Below are 23,276 nucleotides of genomic sequence, written 5' to 3' on the forward strand. Positions count from 1 at the left end.
GCAATGAACCCCGGACGCCAACAGAGATCGACATCTGGATCTCTACATAGACGCAGTTCAGATAGATGTCATACATGCGTACAAGGTGCACAAACCAAGTATGAATAACATATCAAGAAAAGAAAGACAGGCACTACCCGCGTTGAGAAACCATTGATATCTCGTCATTAAACCAGCAGACAAAGGAGGCGCGCGATTGTTGTTCTGAATAGATCGGGGTACAATAAGAAAGGCAGGTCACAACTAAATGACAAACAATTCTACAAACACCTGGACTCAGACCCTACCACCGAGAACAAAAAGATCATTGTAACAACCCTGTTGGATCTCACACGCGAAGGCGCTTTTGATTCAAAGCTTCAAAAGACGCTTATTACGGTGCATTCGGCGCCTTGTCGTTTTGAGATGCTGCCGAAGACCCATGAAGAGGGAAACCCTAGCAGCAGACCCAATATATCAGGCACGGGAACGTTAACAGAACCAATTTCTGTAAATATCAGACGTAAAAATTCCAGAGAGAGCATTCCTCGTAACATTGGATGTTAGTTCACTCTACACAGATATCCCACATGATGATGGTGTAATGGCACTTGTTGAATTGTATGGCACCCACAACCCTGTCGCACATCAAGCAAAAAAGTAATTGAAATCTTAACGAGACTTGTACTTGAATTGAACAGCTTTGAATTTAACAATTGGTACTATACCTTCAAATCAGTGGCACGGCAATAGGTAGAAGAATGGCCCCAAACTAAGCTAACCTATTCATGCACCATATAGAGTCCATTTTTCTTTCATCTTGTGATATCGAACCTTTATAATATAAAGGGTACTTAGACAATATATCCATAATTTAGACACATTCGAAAAACGAATTGCTCAAATTCATACAGGCATTTAACGAAGTGTACCCCAGCATTTATTTTACACACTCCTATACTCTAACACTGAAATAAGCTTCCTTGATGTACTTACTCGAAGGGACGATGGTGCGGTGGTAACTAGCATATACAGAAAACCTACAGACAGGCAACAATACCTGCACTTCAAAATCTGCCACCCGCAACACTGCAAGAACAGCATTCCCTATTCCCAAGCACACATATTCCGACGAATCAGCTACCGCACCGAGGACTTCCATAAAAACAGCACACATATGCGCGAAGTACTCCTTCATCAAGAATACCCGCCAGCTATCATCGATGACGCCAGCAAAAAAGCGAAAAATCTGGACCACCAGACTTTTCTAAACCACCAGAAAGATGGCGACCAGTATCGCAACAACAATTTGCTATTAACTTTCACGAGCAACCCACTGAATATAAACAAGGCCCTAAAAAGCACTTTTAACACATTGGAACAGAGCGTGCGACGATACAAAATTTTCACTTCTCTTTCTTGTGTGGTATACAGGCGGCCGAAAAGTATAAAGGATCATTTAATAAATTCTAAGATAGACATGACACCTCAAACAAGGTGTCGCCCTTGCGTAAAAATCAGATGCAAAGTATGCAAACACATTCAGACAACGACAGTGGCGAAAAGCACCCACTCAGATTTTAAGCACGTGATAAGTGGTGCACTAGATTATGACTCAAACAACGTAATATACCTTCTGGAATGTGGGGTATATACACTGTAAACCAAATTAAACCCATGTAGGTGTAATATGGTGTCTATAGCTCACACCTATACACCCCACAAAATGGGTGTAAGAAGCAGGACTACACTTATACAATGGGTGAATTTTCAAATTTACTCTCTAGGATTTGAACATTTTTGGGGTGCAAAAGCATTCGTACACTCAAAAGGCCTTAAGGGTGTGAGAGTGTAAAAGCAAATGTACACCCAAATAGTCTTAAGGGTGTGAGAGTGTAAAAGCTAATGTACACCCAAGGGGTCAAAGGGTATGACGGTGTAAAAGCAAGTGTACACCGAAGTGGCCTTACGGATAGGGGTGTGTAACAGCTAGATTACACCCTAAACACAAATACAGTGTAGTCTTGTAATACAAACAGCAAAAAGGTTGTGAGGGTGTATATGCAGAATGACGCCCCAACACCCATGCGAAAAATACCATAATTCGAGTGTTACCTCCTTCCAGTAGGCCCCCATGGAAGCATTAGAAAGCTTATAGTATGCAACAGGTGGGCCAGACAGATACTGCGTTTATAATTAGATTCAACAACCATCAGGCACATGTACGTTCCCTGCCAGACATTGCACTTTCAAAACACCGCACATTAAAAGACCATAGCTTTGATGACATCGAGATTGGAAAGCAATTTTCGAACAAACAGAGAATGGGAACAATGGAAATCTTGCTTTATTTACAAATTCAACACAGTGAAAACGTAATCAAGGAACACCCAGACACTCTGTCAGCGTTGTGATCACTAAAACACGCAAATACTTCAATCTAATCAGTCCTCTGCCCCTAGCCTCCCCTTACGACAATAATGCTACCCCCTAACAAAGTGTATGCATTTTAGCGTATGCATCTGACAATATAGAAATGGTTTGCCGCTTCAAGCACAGCCAGAATGCACAGATAAGTGTTCCCGAACGTCGTACGTTTTTTTTCTTTTTTACTTTTTAACACGCCTTTCCTTTCCCTTCAGTGACAGCAGCCAATTCATATAATGAATATCGCTGGTGGTGCCACAATTGCCGGCTTTTTAATATCTTCCAACGCCACTATCATGCGCTCGAAGCGCTTAGGATCTCCCCGCCGATTTGTCATAAAATTTCAAAGGTGGACAAACCGCCAGTGGATTGCATCAGAAGGTGGAATACGAAAACGGGCGTCACACTGTCCACTTGGGGGAAGGGTGGGTGCGTGAGAGGTATCGTTGACAATGATGGCATTGTTCGTTTACGTTGGCCTTGCTCTTTTGAGATACTGCCTCTTCCTAATCCCGTCATGTCTGTCTTGCTTCTTATCCTATATTTCTGATTTTTCTTAGTTACTAACGTTTCTTACCACCCCCTTTCTTTCTGTCCCCTTCGCTTCTGCCTCGAGAAGCTATGACACGGAAAATGTGTAACTATTATTATGCCTTGAAAAAGATGGGGCTCCCGATGAAACGTCGGCTGAATAAACAGTTTTTTGAAAGCGCATCTACTTTCATATATATATATATATATATATATATATATATATATATATATATATATATATATATATATATATATATATATATTGAGAATTATTCCATATTTTCATTATTATTTCATTATTCCATCTTTCCATACGTACATATTCATCATTACCACTTCAGTTTGGTTTGTGGGCACATACTCGAGACAATAAAGAAGAGTCTTGAGGGTCCTCCGCTGTTCGCAGGGCTTCCGGCTGAAGACGTTAAAGACTGGCTTGAGAAGTATGACCACGTGAGTGCCATCAACAACTGGGATGAGCCTGCGAAACTCCCCCACGTTGCATTCTACTTGAGCGGCGTCGCAAAAACGCGGTTTTTAACCACGCTACAGATTTTCCGACATGACCTGCGTTTACACATCAGCTCCACCAGATTTTCGCCAACCCGTCATTGCGCTCGGATATCGCCAAGAAGAGGCTTGGTGCACGTGTTCAACGCCCCAGTGAGTCGTACACTTATACAGTGGAAAACGACCGTGTGCGCCACCTGCTAAAAGGCATTGCGACTGTCGCTTTAATGCACTTGTGGTGCAGAACCCCCAGACCGTAGCCGATGTTGTCGCTACCTGTCAGCCCCTTGAGGAGCTTCAGACCACTCTGGGGCAACCTGATATGTCTGATCTGAGCTCGAGTTATGACACAACAGAGCTGCGTGCATTGATCCGCTCTATCATCCGCGAGGAACTTCATGCACAGGCTTCACTTCGCCACTTTGATATTCGAACAACGCCACCTGCTACTTGTCTACGCGACGTCGTGAGGGAGGAACTGGCCTTGATGACTGGCACACCAGTTCCGAGCTCACATCCCGGGCCTAAAGCAAGTTACGCCCACGTTGCTGCAACGACACCTGCGCCCTACCAAAGCCTGGCCTCGATGACTGTCACATCTGTTCCGAGCTTATATCCTGTGTCCATACCAACTTATGCTCAGGTTGCTGCTAGGACACCTGCACCCCAGCAAATTCCAATGCAGCTACCAGCACCCGGAGTGCATGGTTCACTCAACTCACTCGCACCGTGACCATCTTTCCAGCCTTACAACACCTGGCGCAATACGCGGCCGACTTGCTTCTATTGCGGCATCCGTGGTCATATTTCAAAGTTTTGCCAACATCGTCAGCAAGACGAAAGATGAAGCTGCAATGACTTTGAATGGAATGACATCTACCCCACTGGACTACCCATCGCCGACTGCATCAGAACAGCGCACGTCCGTCAGCGTCTCTGCAGAACTTTGACTCAGTTGGCAGTTCCCGTTTCTCACGTCGTCGCTCATCTTCGATGCAGCGTTCCTCTTCTCCTCTCCGACACTCTACCTCAAATCCCGACCGCCAACTGGAAAACTAAACAGTGCAGCTTCGGGCGGGAAAGCTGCATCTTTCGAACTGCGTCAAACTCCTTCGGACCGCCCATCGAATGTTTTATTGATGTATGTTGAAGGTATACAGATAGAGGCACTGGTAGACACAGCTGCATCACTTTCCGTAAGTCGTGCAGACTTTTGTGCCCGCTTGAAAAAAGTGAGGATGCCATACGATGGCCCTCCCCTTCGTTGCGCAGGTGGTGACCTTATTCAGCCTTCAAGTGTTTGCACAGTCCGCGTTTTCATAGATGGCATCATTCACCACATTCAGTTTCTTGTACTTTCTTGGTGCACTCACACAGTAATTTTAGGATGGGACTTCCTTTCTTCGGCATTAGCTTTCATATCGTGTCGTCATAGAGTAATTCAAATGTCAGCTACTGAGAGTTCATCCGATGTCGATCCATACAGCTTCCGTTTCGTTGCTGCCACTGATTGTTTCATTTCACCAGGAGATGAACAAATTCTCACGATCGCTTCGGATACTATAGCAAATGTTGACGTGTTCATAGCTCCATCAGTTCGCTCCAAACCTGCGGGGCTTACCATAGCACCCGGCCTTGTGCGGTTTAACTACAGTAAAGCATTGGTCACCGCCTTGAGCCCAACTTCCTCGCCAGTGATGCTGCCCCAGAGCACTGCTGTGAGCTGCTTCGCTGACAGCGAGCCTTTTTCGCTGGTTCCCCTTCACCAATGCAGAATCACCGGCTTTGTCTGCTACAACTGATATGAAGGCCACCACTGTTGCTTTCAATGACACCATAAGTCCTCACCTCACTGCTGAGCAAAAGAGAGACCTCTTAGACCTTCTCCAAAAGCACAACCTTTCGTTTGACATACATTCCAAAGCTCTGGGCCGCACCTCCGTCGCAGAGCACAGCATCGAAACCGAAGGCAGCTCCATTGTACGCCGCCACCCATACCGGTTGTCTTTGGCGGAACGGCAAATCATTGAAGAAAACGTCACCGACATGCTCTAACGGGATATTATCCGACCTTCATCCCGCTCTTTGTCGTCTCCTGTGGTGTTGGTCCGGAAAAAGGATGGCTCTGTCCGCTTTTGTGTTGATTACAGAGCACTCAATAAGATCACGAAAAAAGACTTATATCCGTTTCCACGCATAGATGTTGCCTCGGACTCCCTACAAGACGCAGAATATTTCTCCAGCCTCGATCTCCAATCCGGGTATTGGCAAATACCTATGCACGAAGCAGAAAATGAGAAAACAGCATTTGCGACACCTGATGGGCTTTACCAGTTTAACGTCATGCCTTTTGGCTTATGCAACGCTCCAGCAGCATTCGAGCGCATGATAGATACTGTCTTACGTGTTCTCAAAAGGAAAACCTGTTTATGTTATTAAGATGACATCGTAATTTATTCTTCTACTTTTCCTCAGCACCTTAAGCGTTTGGACGAAGTTCTAACGTGCATTTCTAACGCTGGTCTACAGCTCAATACAAAGAAGTGCCACTTCGCCAGCACAAGCATCAAAGTATTGGGTCACCTTGTCAGCCAAGATGGCGTTTGACCCGACCACGACAAGGTTGCAGCCGTAATTAGTTTTCCACGTCCGGGCCATAAAAAACAATTGCGAAGTTTCGTGGGCTTGGCGTCTTACTTCCGCTGCTTCATTCGTCACTCTGCTGCCATTCCGGGGCCGTTACACAAGCTTCTGACGCCAGGAACGGCTTTCATATGGACTGACGAGTGCGAGTGTGCTTTCCAAGCCCTTAAGCGTGCTTTGACATCAGACCCCGCCCTCCGTCACTTCGATGAGTGCACCCACTTTCCTGCACACAGATGCCAGCGGCCACGGAATCGGTGCTGTCCTCCTCCAGCGCGACGGCACTTCACGTGAGAGAGTAGTTGCGTATGCCAGCCGTGCACTAACACCTGCGGAGCAGAACTACTCGACAACAGAGCAGGAATGTTTCACTGTCGTTTGGGCCATCCAGAAATTTCGACCTTATCTGTATGGACGCCACTTCACTGTGGTTACCGACCACCATGCCCTATGCTGGTTGTCCTCGCTGAAGAATTTGTCTGGGCGCCTCGTTCGCTGTATACTGCCTTTGCAAGAGTACACTTTAGACGTTGTGTACAGGTCTGGCAAACAGCATCAGGATGCTGACACTCTCTCTCGCTGCCCTCTGCCACTTTCACCTCCAACCACGCATCCTCAATGCCCATCAGGTGATCAAGCGGCTTCCTCTTCACTCACGTTATCACCCCTGGCAGTTGCTGGGTCACTATCTTTTAACAGCAGCGCCCAGTTTGCCGCGTTCCAACCTGACGACCCCTACTGTAACGGTATCATCATATATTTGAATGGCTTGCCTTCTCCGCCTAATGCCAGACTACGTTGTCAGTTATGGCAGTTCAAGCTAAAGAACAATGTCCTGCAGCGGTATACTTACAATGCGGATGGGCATTGGTGGGTGCCAGTACTTCCCCGTTCGCTGAGAAAACAAGTTCTCGAAGCATTGCACGACGACCCGTCAGCTGGACACTTAGGATTTCAGAAGACCTACAACCGCGTTAGGAGCCGTTTCTTCTGGCCTGGTCTTTCTACCTTTGTGGCTCATTATGTCGCTTCTTGAGCACTTTGTCAACGCCGGAAACGACGAAATTCAGCTCCTGCTGGCCTAATATAACCCATTCTATGTCCCGATACACCTTTTCTCGATGTCGGTGTAGACCTCCGCGGACTACTTCGCGTAACGCCAGCGGGTCACCGCTGGATCGTCACAGCCGTTGACCACCTCACACGATACGTGGAGACCGCTCCTCTACGCACTAGCTCTGCCTCGGACGTTGCCGCCTTCCTTTTAGAAGGCATTGTGTTGCGTCATTGTCCGCCTCGCACGTTGTTGAGTGACCGAGGCAAGGGCTTCCTGTCCAGAATTCTTGACCAAATTCTAAAAACTTTTGTCACAGTTTATAAAACCACTTCCGCTTACCACCCGCAGACAAATGACCTCACAAAGCGATTGCACAGAACTCTAATCGACATGATATCCATGTACATCGGACCAAACCGCGATAACTGGTACAAAATCTTGCCGTTCGTAACGTTTGCACACAACACCGCTGTCCGACGAACCACCAGGTGTTCACCTTTCTTCCTCGTCTACGATCGTGCGCCGACATTCACTATTGACGCCTCTTTCTTCAATTTAACGACAAAAACCTCCACGACTACGCCAGAACATTTCGTCTCCAGGCTCGCTGGCACACGGCAACGTGCTCAACTCAATACGGAGGCCCGCAAGCAACGCTATGACAGCTTTCGTCGAGACGTCACCTTCCGTCCTGGAGATGAAGTGCGACTTTGGACACCTGTTCGTACACCAGGATTGTGTGAAAAATTTCAGTCACGCTTTTTCGAACCTTACGTTGTTTGTGAATGAACATCTCCTGTCAATAACCTTGTCACTCCCGCCGAGGGTCCCTCGGACGGTCGTTACCGTGCCTCTGAGATAGTCCATGTTTCACGTCTTAAACCCTTTATTCGCCGTATATTTCCCGCCTAAGTCTCGGCAGGGCCGGCCGCTCAAGTGTACGGAGAAAATAAGTGTGAGCATTATTTATGCGTCCCATCTCTTCATCTGTGCATACTCATCATCACCACTCCAGTTGAGGTTGTGGGGCACATACTCGAGACATTAAAGAAGAGTCTTGAGGGTCCTGGACGGCGTCTTACAGTATATATATAATGTCACGGTTATTAACCGTAAACACAAAAGGAGGAGGAAGCCAGCATCACGGGCGGCAGTCTCTGGTCTTTTTCGAGGAAGACGACGTTGCGCGTCTGCTCTTGCGCTTTGTTTTTGTATGTGAATAGAGCCTTTCTTTTAACGTCGAAAGGAAGCATTGTGTCCTGTTCTTTGCACGTTGCGACACTGGTGAAGGTGCTGGGTATCGATTCGATCACAGTGTATATATATATATATATATATATATATATATATATATATATATATATATATATATATATATATATATATATATATATATATATATATATATATATATATATATATATATATTGTTAAGGCGTTTATTAGCCGGCAATGAGCGAGAATATACAATGGCGACAGTCACAGCCAAGCACGGGCTCTCAGCGCGAGAGGCGTCCTTGTTGGGTAGCCCCACTAGAAGGTACTCAAGAGTTCGACCCATTTCAGAGTTTGGAGGCTTCGCTACAATTACCCCGGGGTCGAAGAGGAAGCCGCCTGGCGACCTAACAGCTTGTTACTATGAGCGGGTCATAATAAGCCTTCAGGCGCTCCACGTTGACAATGTCTCGCCCACGGCGGCGCATGTCCGAAGATTGTTCAACGGGTTCGATCAGATAGTTGACGGGTGAGGTGCGCTCGATGACACGGTAGGGGCCTTCGTATTTGGGACGTAGTTTGGAAGAGAGGCCAGCTGCAGAGGTCGAGATCGAGAGCCATACAAGCGCACCAGGAAGAAACGTGGGCTCAGAAGTGGTGAAGCCATCACGAATACTCTTCTGCCGCTCTTGCTCTTGCGTCGTAAAAGTCTTGGCAAGGTCGCGACACTCTTCAGCAAGCCTGGCTGTCTCGGAAATTGGTGTACACTCAAATTGAAGGATCCCTCAGGCCGTCTCGCCCGTTGGGCTCTTCGCTTACAAGACTACGACATCCGCGTGCTGTACCCCAACGGACGCCAGCATATATATATATATATATATATATATATATATATATATATATATATATATATATATATATATATATATATATATATATATATATATATATATATATATATATATATATATATATGAAAGTGGAAAACACGTGGTGAGCAGAAACGTGCTTCGCATTTTTCGCAGGCACTGTTGTCATCCATTGTGCGGTTTGCACTTCACATAAGTGCTTCGAATGTCATCAAGCGGACTTTTTGAAAGCTGCCGTTTTAGATGCGGAGCATCTAATACTCGAGGCTTGTAGTGCGGCGCCGTCCGCAAGCTTCCTCCTCCTTCTTCCACCATCTGTGCATCCCTTCCTCCTCTACACACCGCGCGCGCTTCACTCCTCCACCATCTGTGCACCCTTCCTCCTCTACACACCGCGTGCGCTTCTCCTCTTCACAAACATTCGCTAGCTGTATAATGTAGCGCGCATGCGCCGTTACGCTTCGAGAACATCGGCAGCTGACGCGCGCGCATGCGCCGTCGCGCTTCGAAAACATCGGCAGCTGACGCGCGCGCATGCGCCGTTGCGCTTCTCCCCCTTCTCAAACATTCGACAGCTGACAGTGCATGCGCCGTCGCGCTGTATATATACTCAAGGTCGGTGCTCGCTCGCTCAGTTACCGCTCGTCGGTTGGTTTGTACGGCGCGTCGACGTCCGAGGTCGCAATGATCGACGTCCCTTCGACCAGCGCCGGCCAAAGTGTTGGCGGAACCGCAACCAAGTCGTCGTCCGAAGACAAGGCAGCGCGGAGAAGAGCTCGCGACGCCAAACGTAAACGTCGGCGTCGAGCGGAAGATGCTCAACTTAGAGAACGTGAAGCCGCTGAGAGACGTCAGCGTCGAGCAGCAGCACCGGATTCGGCCGCTTTGAAACGTAAGCGTCGACAAGAGGACCCGGACTTTCGAAAACGGGATACGTGTCGTACGTGTTCACTCATTTAACACCCCTCCTACAACCACGTTAACCAATTTAGCCATCGACCCAAGTAAGTCACACTTTAACACCCCGTTAACCAATTATATGCTCCGCATCCTTCTCAGTGTTCCCCCGAGGGAAGCTGCGGGCAATTTTTCTTTGTTTGGGGCACGAATTTTTCTAACCAACGAGACATATACGGCTTCGCTGTAAAACCATAGCGCAAAAGGAACAAGGACCACACATCGACACAGGACTCACGCGTAAGTACTTCGTTACTGATTGTACATTTCATCTCGAAAACGCCAGTTGTCGAGACACACATCAGCCGAAAATCTTTCACCACGTTCTTTGACAAACAAGTGCATTAACCCGGAAAATACCGAGAATAAGGCACATTGTTCATTAAAGATAATGTGCTACCGATTACTTGTATTTGTGTCACGGTATATATTCAAGTAGTACTTTTTGTTCGAGTGTTTGGTGGGGCATAAAAGATAGACAAAGACCAGCCTGTCTGTCGAGGTAACTTTCATTAAACCAATTGCCGGGCTTTCTTCCACACGATTCGTGTTCCTCGTTGTCGTCGATAGCGTCTCAGTGCGTCCCTGGGCTGGCGGACGCCCGTAATGGCAAGCCAGCCCCCGAAGAAGGTGCTACCCTTCGACGTAGTCGTCCCCGAGGGGACTAGTCCCGAAGATGTTGACGCGACGTCTTCAATAGTAGGAATTGAAGAAGTGTACTGCGTTCAGCACTTTGGAGGCCGGAACTACCAAGTTACTGTCAACAGTGAGGCTGCACTGGCCCAAATTGTAGACGCGTCGCACCTTATCATCTGAGGAGAGCGCGTCACCATCGTACCCCTGGGACCCCAAGTGACCCAAGTGACCGTCCTGTTCCTGCCGTGCCGTGTACCCAGCGAAGTCCTCGCACAAGCACTATATCCCTACGGGAAGGTGCTGCACATCACCAGAGTACTCATGGAATCGCGCCCAACCGTAACCACTGGGACGCGATACGTCCGCATGGAAAAGAAGGCTTCGTCACCGGTGCCCGACTACCTCAAGGTCGCGGGCCATCGAGTAACCTGTGACTACAAAGGCATCCAGCGAGTGTGCCGTTGATGTGGAGACAGTGGGCACTTCCGCATGAACTGCACAGCTCTGTTTTGTGGAAGGTGTGGCGTTTATGGCCACGACGGGAAAGGCTGCTCACTGCCGTGTCGCCGTTGTGGGGACCCGCATGCCACCGTGGCCTGCACCATCAGGCCATCGTATTCCGAGGCGGCATCCAAGGTTTTCCCTCCACTTCAACCAGGAACGCCATCTAAGAACAAGTGCGACGATTCGTCAACGCGAGCCGCAGTAACCGACCACGACGAAGGTGCGCCAATTGCGACGCTGCACCAGACGCCCACTGCGTCCCCTACGATTCCGGACCTGGTAATCCCTCCAGGTACTGAAAACTTAAGTTCCCCGCGTCCCGTGGCCATTTCTGAGGAATCGCAGGCCAAGCCCTCGTCAGACGAAGCGCCTCGTGAGGACGGCGTCTCGGATGGAAATATTGCATCTGACGCTCCTCGCGTTGCTGCTCTGTTGACAACAATTTCAGGTGTCATCGAGGAGTCTACATCTCAAGACGACGACGCCTGCATCTACGAGGACTCCAACAGCACCGCGAGTGAGGCGCCCCTACAAATTGACGAAGACACCAGCCCCAGTGACATAAGCCAGGACAGTGGAGACGCCTTTGTACTATCCTCGCTCAAGAACCTGGACTCCAAACGCCACCGGATAACTACTCGTGACTTAGAAGCCCCCACCAGAGACAAAAGTCCTCTGCGGACTTCGACGCGATCCCGGAAGCCCCGAGCCTCCGGTGGATCGCCTGGCCGGAAAAAATGGCTCAGCCACTTGCGGGGCACCGGCTCCCGCACCTGATAAAGGTACCCCTGCATTTGCGTGATCCTATATTATGTTCTAATTTTCCCCATGGCTCTTACTCTAAAAGTTATTACTTTTAACGTTCAAGGTTTCCGCAATCCACAAAAACAGGTGTTGGCTTTTGCGCGTTCAGTGCACTGTGATTTCCTGTTCGTGCAATAAACAAAATTTTCAAGCTTTCTGATGTACTCGCTTTCAAGCGCGCATTCAATATTGATTGTTTCTTTTCGTACGCCAGCACGCGTTCGACTGGCGTCGGAGTTGTTATTTTTAACCGAGGTCTTTTACGTGACCATCATGTTTCCTTCGATGCCTTCGGACGCGTGCTGGCGTTCGACTGCACCTTTTTCTCATTAAGAATAAGATTAGTTGCCGTGTATGCCCGAGCAGCACACGTGAACTCAAACGCGTTCTTCCAATCTCTTGATGCGTTCCTTTTAAATTCCCAACATGTGATACTTTTAGGGGATTTCAATTGTGTCTTAGACTCACACGCAGACGTTCGAGGTCCGGGTCGCGGCCGGTCAATCTTGAATGCCAGAGAACTCGAACGTCTAGTGCAGCAAATGGCATTGAACATTCATCAAAGTGTGCATGGCAGTAATTATGCCTACACTTGGCGTCGAGCAACGTCGAGCAGCCGAATTGATCGCGTGTATGCATCCCCCAGTCTCACTACCTACGTTCACGACACCGGGGTAATGTGATTTCCACCGACACCAGTGTACATTAGCGACCATCGGCCGGTTATGTTCTCTCTCCGCCAGCCAGCGGGGACGCCAACGATTCACAGACCAAGGCGTCTCGATTCCCGCGTCCTCCAGGACTCTCAGGCTACGGAGAAATTATCCCAAGCGTTACGCGCATCGCTCAATGGGGCGGATGTAGCTGATTGTGATCGCCTCAAAGAACAGTGGCGCCATCATTGCAGTGCGTCGGGCAGAGGACTTTGCACCCGTATGTCGAAAGATGCGTCATTGTTAATCCATAAGATACGCATTGCCAATCGAGATCCCAGTCCTTCCACTGTAATGCGGGCATGGCAAGAGGAGCTCGTTGAAAGGTACCAACGTATTATGCGCGCTTCTTCGCTCTCGGTTGCAGTTTGGCGCTGTAGACGTGCACCGTGTGCACACCCTGAGGTGCTAAGGTATGCACGCAGAGCTCTGCTTTGTCCACCAGGCTCGCCTGCCCACTCGCTGAACTCTTCCGCCCCAGCTGCTGCGGGTACGCGCGACTTTCAGGAATTCACTCAACACTTTCAGTCAATAGCTCAATCTTCTGCTAATGTCTGTTACCCAAAATCCGTTACTTCGCATCCTCTGCTAAAAGATTTAGCTCATGATTCCAGATTCACGCGAGGAGTCGCCGAGTAGCGAGAGCATGCGACGGACGCGAATCACATCGGCTACGGCTCAGGTTCAATTTTAAGAAGAATTTCTTCCTGGCGACCTGTTGCAACGATACGAACTTGTTCCTAGCATCACCACTGTCAAGCCTATACCGGGCTTCAACCTGTGAGTGCGCTTTTAAACGTTTTAACGCTTTCGAAAGTTCTTGAAGACGTCCACCTCGCTAACCCTAACAAGCCGGAGACGCGGCTTGGAAAGAACGCCGCCCCGCTCTACAGCGGATGGCGAGCGTCTCTGGGAGTGTCGCAGCCGACGAGAAGCACTCATTGCCCTCTCGCTCCACGGACCACATGATGGATACGCAGACCAGTCAAGACGCCGATACGCAGGTGAGCAATGAGCACAACGCAAATCCATGGATCACTGTTACCAAGAGAGCGAACAAACGACGACAGCTGCAACCCCATACCGTACCGACTCAACAGCTGCCCAGCACGCCGTCTGAGCCCGCTCTACGCCAGAGCCGGCCTAAGACGCGTCTACCAAGACTCCCACCACTCCCTGCCGAGGACTACAAGCTAGCAATCCGTCCCCATGGTGGATTAAATCTCAGCAAGGTTAGCCCCAAGACATTACTTCTCGCCGTAGTTCATGCAGCAAATATACGCAGTGAGAAGCCTATTATCAAGCTTCCAGTTGACGAAAATCAAAATGTGCTAACAATAAGCACCTCATCTGAACACATCGCCATGGCACTTGGACAAATCACCAAAATTACAGTGCACGCAGCAACCTACGACATCACCTCTTATGGTATTGCGCCTGATAATTCGTGCAAAGGGGTGGTCAACGAAATAGGCCATGAAATCACACCAGACGGCTTCCTGACAGAAATTGAAGTACCGGGCTACGAGGTCCTTACGTGCAGACGCCTTGGCAACTCCGGAGCAATGGTGCTTACATTTTGTGGCAAGCAAGTTCCTTTCTTTGTGAACGCGTACGGACAGGCTCTCCGCTGCTACCTCTACAAACGGACTATTCCCCACTGTAGAAAGTGCAACAAAGCTGGACACCGTGAGGATGTGTGCCCACAGCCTCCTGACACACCGAAATGTCGAGTGTGTGGGCATTCACTATCACCCAACAACCACGAGTGCCGCCCTTCTTGCATGCTTTGTGGTGGCGACCACCCGACGGCTGCCAAACCATGCCCAAAGCGGTTTTTTCCACCTGTCAACCGACGCAAACCATCCCGGTCAGCTACTCCCACCAAGAAGGCCCTGTCACCCTCTCCCAGCCCCGGGCAGCAGAGCAGTGCGTCCGGGAGTGCAGCCAGGCGAAGGAGCCATTCCAGGGATAAGTCGGGGCCCAAGCGAGGAAACTCGTCATCGCGGAGTTGTTTCGCTGGCCAGCCGGGATCTCAAGGCTAGCACACGGACGGGACAACACATCATCATGGCCAGCATAGCGGTTCCCACAAGAAAGCACAAACGATAAGCTGGGCAGGGCAGTTCCCTCCTCTCCCTCCCTCTCCACACCAGTCCCACTCCCTCACACAAACATCAACGCAGGAAAAAACACCACAACCAACGCCACCTAGACTACCGCAACCCATGTCAGTAGACACTCAGCTTCACCCTGACGTGTCGTCAACTACGGCACGATCCGACTATTGCACACGAGAGGCGTTGAACGAAATGGCTACTTCTTTAAAGAACGAATTCGCAACTATGATGCAGGTAGAAAAGCAGAAAATGAAGGATAGCATTGTGGCTGAACTAACAACTTCACTCCAACAATTGATCCAGCAGGCCCTGCAACCTGCTGTCTAGCAGATTGTAACGGATGTTAAACAGCAGATATCGGCTGCACTTGGCCAACTTGATATTTCTCCATCTGCACCAAAACGCACCACGTCTCCGACACGTGAAACAACACAGCGACCGCATCCTTACATACGCCCCTCCCGTTTCCTATCACCGTCCCGAAAAACCGTCCCAACAGCCGCAGCTGCTGCAGTCCCACTTCCCACCACCCTCCACCAAGATTTAGCGCAGTCCGAAATGCCTCCGTGTACTACCGAGGCCCCGCTATTGATGATCATGGCGAGAAACCGTAGGTCAACGCGTGACACCCCTCAACTCCTACGTGTGTGGCAGTGGAATTGCAGGGGGTATCGTAGGAAACGCGGAGCTCTAATGCAATTGATTGCGACGCAGCAGATTACTCCCGATGTCACAGCGTTACAAGAAGTACAATGTATCCCTACGCTTCCGGGTTACACCACGTACACGGACGTAACGAACAATACACCACATCGCACAGCTACATTAGTTTCTAAGCATGTCACTGTCATAGAACACACCCTTCAAAGCACCTCCATCTCACACGTACTTCTCAAATTAGTCCCATGCTCTCGTTCCAGTAGCAGCCTGTACGTGCTTAACGTTTACAGTGCACCTAACGCCTGGAACGATGACTTCGGTCATCTATTTGCACATATATGCAAGTTGGGTAAACACATAGTTATTGTAGGAGATTTCAATGCCCCCCATCCGGCTTGGGGCTACGCAACAGAAACGCCTAAAGGCCGACAACTCGCACAGGTTCTCGCGATTCATCGCATGACCCACTCGCCTGGGTAATAGTGTGAGCAGGGACACATGCCCCGACCTCACGATAGTCAAGGGCGTTAGTCACCATTCCTGGTGCAACCTCATGGTGAATGTAGGCAGTGATCACCATATACTAACTACAGAGCTCCAAGTAGCAGCCACGCGTGCCGCAGAGCGCATCATAAAACTCACGAATTGGGATGCATTTAGGCGTAATCGTACAACTACCCATCAGGACTCTCCTTCCCTAGAGGCTTGGATATTACAACTTCACTCCGATTTTCAAAGAGCTACCAAACTCATCGCTGCGACGACAGAAACGCCGGATGTGGACCGGCATCTGCTACATCTCTGGGATGCCCACAGAGGCTTGACACGGCGGTGGCGGCGACAGAAACATAACCGAAAACTTCGTCTCCAAATCGCCAACCTAGCTACTGAGGCACCGGACTATGCGAACATCCTCACTAGTAACAATTGGCATAACTTCTGTGATCGACTCAACGGCTCACTAAGTACACCTCGAACGTGGCGTATTCTCCGTGCTCTTTTAAATCCCACGCAGACAAAATCACACATTGCTAACGCAATCCGCACCATTCTCCACAAATCAGGGCTCGACGATAACACTCTGCTGCACACCTTAAAGCAACACTATGTACCCACGGGCCCCCGTCCCGCCTACCGTGATTATCCACACGTACACGATACGCCTCTAGATGAGGACATTACAGAAGCAGAGGTTATGGCAGCTTTGCAAAGCATTAAGCGCAACACAGCACCTGGTACAGACGGGATTACGTACACACTTCTGCGTAATTTAGATGACCAGTCCATCGAATATTTAACCGCTTTTTACAACGAACATTGGCAAAACGGCACGCTACCACAGGAGTGGCGACACGCAGAAATCATACTTATTCCAAAGCCTGGCAAGCCGCTATCCCTCCATAATCTTCGCCATATATCCTTAACTTCATGTGTAGCTAAACTCTTTGAACGCGTTGTTCTCTCTCGACTACAACCATTTCTCGAAGACAATCACTTTTTCCTGATACACTATTCGGCTACCGTCCTAGTATCTCTACACAGGACGTATTATTACAGCTTAAGGAGGACGTGTTGGATAGCCCCACTTCAAACCAGGTCCGAGCTATTCTGGCCCTGGATCTGAAGCGTGCTTTTGACAACGTCTCCCACGACCTTATTCTTGACAATCTCGCTTCATCTCAGTGTGGCTCACGTATCTACAATTACGTCAGGTCCTTTCTTTCTGACCGCACGGCCACTGTTGGGATTGGAGACCTCCGTTCGGGCGTCATTCGTCTCGCAGGCAGAGGAACACCACAGGGCTCGGTTCTCTCGCCCACTTTGTTTAACGTGGCTATGGCTAAACTCCCTTCCCTATTACAACAGGTTCCCAACATCCAGCATGCCATCTATGCAGATGACATTACAATTTGGGTGACCAAAGGATCAGACGGAACCATTCAGGACGCCCTACAGGAAGCTGTGTCTGTGGTACAAGACTATGCTGCTGCCGGCAGCCTTACGTGCTCAGTGTATAAGTCGGAGTTGTTATTGGTATACAAGCGGCGCCGCAAAACCGCTGATTCTCCAGACGTTTCGCTGTTTTTTGATGGCCATCCTATCCCTCTGGTACCACGAATTCGCATTTTAGGCCTCTACCTTCAGTCCGACGGCAAGGCCTCACACACTACACACCTTCTGGCTCAGCAGATAACTCAAATTGCACACATGATCCAACGCATCCCCATTCACAGGAGAGGCCTCTCTGAGAAGGATGTCCTCCGCTTAGTACAAGCACTCATAGTTAGTCGGCTCACCTATCATCTTCTCTTTTACAATCTCACTCTAGCTCAAATAAAAAAGATGGACATCCTTCTACGGACAGCTGTGAAGGCGGCTATCGGCTTGCCTCCACACGCATCTACACAACGCCTCCTTCAATTAGGAGTCTACAACACCATAACTGAACTGATCGAGGCCCAGCACAAAAGTCAGCTCCAACGGCTCAGGCAGACCCGTCAGGGCTGCGCCATCCTGTCTCGTCTTGGCTACCCGATTCCTCAAAAACCCGCACAAGTACTGCGACATAAACTTGATTCTACTGTCCGCGCACTCATCAAAGTGCCTCCGATTCCACGCAATATGAATCCCTCCCGCCACGCCGGTCGTCGACGTGCCCGAATTCAGGCTATGACCCGCGTCTTTGGTGATGGTTCATCAGACTTACAAGTACTTTACACTGATGCAGTGCGCTACCCAGAGAAGTCAGCCATGTGTTTAGCCGTGACAGATGACACAGACGCCCTTGTGGCGTCTGCCACACTTCGCACTACAGACAGTGGTCTGGCAGAAGAGGGAGCTCTCGCTCTGGCAATTGTTCACACTACGACACTGTCACATGACTCCCCTGTCACTATTGTAACAGATTCACAAGCTGATTTCGCTCAAGGACTTGTGGCTGCACACACACACAATATCATCTCTTCTGTCTCACCGTCCGCATTACGTCCTGTGCGTATCGTCTGGACTCCTGGACACGCCTCTCTCCATGGTAATGAACGCGTTCATGCAGTTGCCCGAGAGCTGACCGGCCGGGCTCCATCGGAGGAGCTGTCCAATCCAGACGACGCATCGACAGAACCACTAAACTACAACGCTACGCTGCAGTACTATCGACAGAGCCGTTATACGTATCCTCCCCCTCATCCTTCACTTAACAGAGCAGATGCTGTCGCTTGGCGGCAACTACAGACCAATTCATTTCCTTGCCTTTATATGCTAAATCGCTTTCATCCGACTCTCTACCCCTCCTACTGCCCCTTCTGTGGATCCGTACCGACGGTGTACCACTCCACGTGGGAATTCTCTGCCCCACAGGGCGTGCCTCCCATTCCCAATCCCACCCCTTCCTCTTGGGAGTCTGCACTGCTCAGCTTACGCCGGCAGGAACAGCAGCAGCTGGTCCAGCGGGCTCGCAGGTTCGCGCAAGGCAATGGAGCCCTGAACTGAGGGCCCCACCCAAAGAAGGCTGTGTGCATTTGTTATTATTAAATGTTTATTTTCTCTCTCTCATGATTCCAATATGTCAAATGACGTCCTGCTATCACCGCCATCTGATGACGAAATCAAGGGCGCATTAGACGCAATGAAAAAGGGATCGGCCCCAGGGCCTGACGGACTCCCTGCAGAGTTTTATGTACAGTTCTGGCCTATCATTGGTCCAGCTACGTCATGCGTCATTCGCAAGTGTTTCCAAGATATTACACTTCCAACCTCTTTCCACAAAGGCCGTATAACACTAGTTCCCAAGAAAGACCGAATGTCCACGCAACCAGAAGATTGGCGCCCTATTACCCTGCTCAATGTAGATTACAAGCTCTTGGCCAACATTTTGGTGCGCCGAATCTGCCCATTCTTGCAACATTAATCGCTCCCCACCAGGTCTGTTCTGTTCCGGGCCGAGAAATACACACTCATACGTGGTTAACGTGTGACATCATTCAGTACGCCACTAGCCGATGTGCACAGGGACTGTTGGTTTCATTAGATCAAGAGAAAGCTTTTGATTTCATAGAACATGGCTACATACTAAATGTTTTACATGCAAACGAATTCCCGGATAAGTTATTTGACCTCATCCATGTGATGTACACTAATTCAGAAAGTACCTTTTACTTAGATTACCGTGAGATTCACGCATATAGAGTCACGCGTGGGGTCCGTCAAGGGTGTCCCCTCTCCCCAGTGTTATTTATCTTTGCGTTAGAACCCTTCTTAAGGGCCGTTGAACATCACCCGCAGATTCGTGGCTTACCTCTACCCAGTAACACTCAAGTGAAGGTCACTGCGTATGCAGATGATATTACTCTATATGTACATAATGAACAGTCGCTGCAGCATTCTCTTGATACATTCCATGATTTCGGTATTATCTTCGGTGCAAGGTTAAACTTTTCTAAAAGCCAGTATTTTTTCATTGGTAACCCCAGCGGTCGTATCAACATCACGTCGCCTTTACAGTGGTCTCCTGTAATTTCAATACTCGGAGTTACTTTCACTGCATTTGGTATACAAGATAGCATCTGGTCATCCCTTGTACACACTCTTCTAAGTGATATCAAAGCAGCCAGGTACTTCGAATTCCCCCTCTTGGAACGCCGATACTTAACTCAAACGGTCTACCTAGGAAAATTTTGGTACCTTTGCCATTCTTTTAAACCACCGCTCCACGTCTGCAGGAAAGTGCAAAGCTGCATCAGTTCATTTTTTTCGTCTGGTGGCACAGAATTGTTATCGCGTCCAGCGTTAGCTCAACCGCGAGATCAAGGTGGTTTTGCATTCGCCGATGTTTCCGTCACGGCTTATACATTGTGCCTCCACACTCTATTGCGAATACTAAGCAATGATGGCATGCCCGCTCAGACATTGGCTCGCTACCATCTGGGGCCATCACTACGTGTCTTCTTGCCGGATAGCCAAATAAACTAAGGTCCCCAGTCAACTGAATTACCATCTTTCTATTGAGTCCTTCTGGCGTTTCACCTACGTTTGGAAGCTACGTGTCTAGAGATAGAGGTGGCCGATTCTAAAGTGGTGGACACAATGGCCGCTCTGCTACGGCCCTTGGTGCCCCAGCATCGTCAATCTGTAATGAACCGCGCTTTGAAACCAATAACTGCCGCAGTGTTGCCAGGGCATCTCAGAGACTTTGTCTGGAGGTTGGGCTGGGGCTTGCTCCCCACGCGAGATCGGTTGCAGCGATGGCAGGTGGTTCGCACTTCCACTTGCCCCAACTGCGTCATGGTAGAGACCAATCGACATGCGACGTTTGAATGTGTGGTTTCCCGCCTTTTTTGGCGTGCGGTTAATGCTGGTTTTTGGGGACAGGGTGTGCGAACTTTCTTGTCCAAAGGCCGATTTCCACGTAGCCGCTTCTCCACTCTGTTAATAGTGGCGGGGCTGTTCAGCCTTTGGAGAAACCGATGTGAGGCCGTAGCTGCCAATTGCCGCCGGCGTGCTTTGTGGCCGATACTGGGAAGAATGAGACGAGAGATCCTCGAGTTTCTCTCCGAGGAGCTTTTCTTCCTCGGGGAGCAAGAGTTTCTGCGGCATTGGTCATGCCCTTTCGTCAAGGTGGAACACGAAAGGATACAACTAATTTTTCGACCGACTTGGTGCTAAGCAGCGCCCATTGAGTTGTTTTATATGATTTCATTTGTTACATATTGTGTTTCATTGCATCTATTGTATCGTTATACCATTGTATCATGATATCGCATTGAGCTATTGTGTACATATATGCCACCATTGTCATGTATATTAGAGCGCTTGTCTTCAGTGTAACGTAGTGACGTTAGTCGTGAAATATAGATGTGCCGAAGTGTATGTGCCCTGTTACTGGAATGGTATGAAGCCTTTGTGTTCTGTACATGCTGTAAATAAATTTTTTCTGAACACAAGTTCTGTACATGCTGTAAATAAATTTTTTCTAAACACAAATTTCGGACAGAGGCTACCGGGACGGCTTTATGCTCTCCTATAGTAGAGTAAGTACCTAGTGCTCTGATTTGTTAACAACTTTTTCTAAACACACCTACTTTTTAGGAGCGAAGCTCCCTATAGCGGCCTCTGTTCGTCCCTCGTAGCTGTTTTAGTATGTAACAAGTATAACATTTTGACTTCCAAGGTGGTGCCGGTGAGAGATTTCTTCTGTGCGTTGTTGAACAATAAAAAATAGTGCTCAATGTACATGCCAATGGCTGCTAATGGGAAATGAGAGACAGGAGAACTCGGCTTTTAGTTAACGCGCACGTTGCGATCTCCATTAGCAGCCATTGGCATGTACATTGATCACTATCTGACAACAAAGAGTTCTCGCTGGGTGTAACCTCCTTAGTTTTAGAAATCTTTAGCGAGCGTTGAGCCGCAGTGCCATAAAAACAATGAACTAGTAAATACCATGAATGAACTCGAGGTGGTTAAAGGTGGAAAGTAGATACGAAGCGCAAGCCGTAAGAAAGTAAAAGCCGAATTCTCCTGTCTCTCATTTCCCATTAGCAGCCATTGGCATGTACAATGAGCACAATCTGACAGGAAGAGGTTGCTACGTTGTACTCGCTGGGCGTAAACTCCTTGGTTTTAGAAAAGTTTATCGAGCGTTGGGCCGCAGTGCCATGAATACAGTGAACTAGTATATACCATTACCTCGAGGTGGTTAAAGGTGGGAAGTAGACCCGAAGCGCAAGCCGTAAGAAAATGTGCGTGTACCACCTCTCATTTAGTCCTTGGAATGTCCGCTGGATGGCGGTGTTTCTATATGAGGAATATATGATGAAAAGATGTGAGATGGTGGTACTTGGAGTGTTGAATAGATGGACGAACGGACACAAAGACAGATGCATGGATGGACGCATGAACAGACGCAGGGGCGGATGCATGGATGAGCGCCGGGATGGACGCACAAACAGACGCACGCACGGATGGGCGGATGGACGCATGGACGGTCACACAGACGGACGCATGGACGCACGGAAGCAAGAATGAATGGGCGGATGAATTCTCCGCCCCTCTCTCCATCATTCACTGCGTGGTTATGCTGCCATTTTTTTTTGTGAACACAGAAATCTCTCTTATTAGAGGTGAAGTTCCTTAAGCCGTGGGTTGTGTGTCCTTGGTGTATGTAGTAGGTAGTCACATCTCGCTTATTTCTTGGAATGTACGCTAGATGGCGGTATTTGTGTATGATGAATATCATACACAATAATACCGCCATCTAGCCAGGAAATTGACTAGTAAATTCTTAGAAAACAGCAGGTGACCAAACCAAAAAGAACTATTGGTTAAGAAGAAAGTGAAGGAAACAGAGACTGGCATGTAGAGAATTGGCATGATTAAGAAGTCCGCACTAGAGATCTATCGAACTTTTAAGCAGGAAATTGCCAAAAAAAGGATCTATGATAATACTCGGTGTAGTTCTCTACTGTTTGAGGCCAGGACGGGAGTATTGCGAACCAAGACATATCGTGCCAAATACGAAGGGGTAGACACAGTATGCAGTGCGTGTGGAGAGGAAGAAGAAACTGCTGAACATTTGATAGTCTTCTGTAAAGGGCTTCACCCTACAGTTCATTACGATGGCGCAAAGTTTTTCAAAGCGCTGGGGTTTAGA

At 48.8% G+C, this 23,276-nt stretch overlaps 2 protein-coding genes across 2 annotated transcripts in view; both read left to right on the forward strand.

The window, feature by feature from the left end:
• LOC119178575 (uncharacterized) overlaps positions 1–23,276 on the forward strand; it is a 129,884-nt gene that overhangs the window by 70,461 nt on the left and 36,147 nt on the right. The gene's annotated exons all lie outside the window — the stretch shown is intronic.
• Positions 12,000–23,276, forward strand: part of LOC142802704 (uncharacterized) — a 200,421-nt gene continuing 189,144 nt past the window's right edge. Inside the window, exon 1 of the mRNA XM_075887693.1 lies at positions 12,000–12,113. The gene's annotated coding sequence lies outside the window, so the exon portion shown is untranslated. The remainder of the gene's footprint in view (positions 12,114–23,276) is intronic.

This window comes from Rhipicephalus microplus, chromosome 1, assembly GCF_043290135.1.
Source record: "Rhipicephalus microplus isolate Deutch F79 chromosome 1, USDA_Rmic, whole genome shotgun sequence".
NCBI lineage: Eukaryota > Metazoa > Arthropoda > Arachnida > Ixodida > Ixodidae > Rhipicephalus > Rhipicephalus microplus.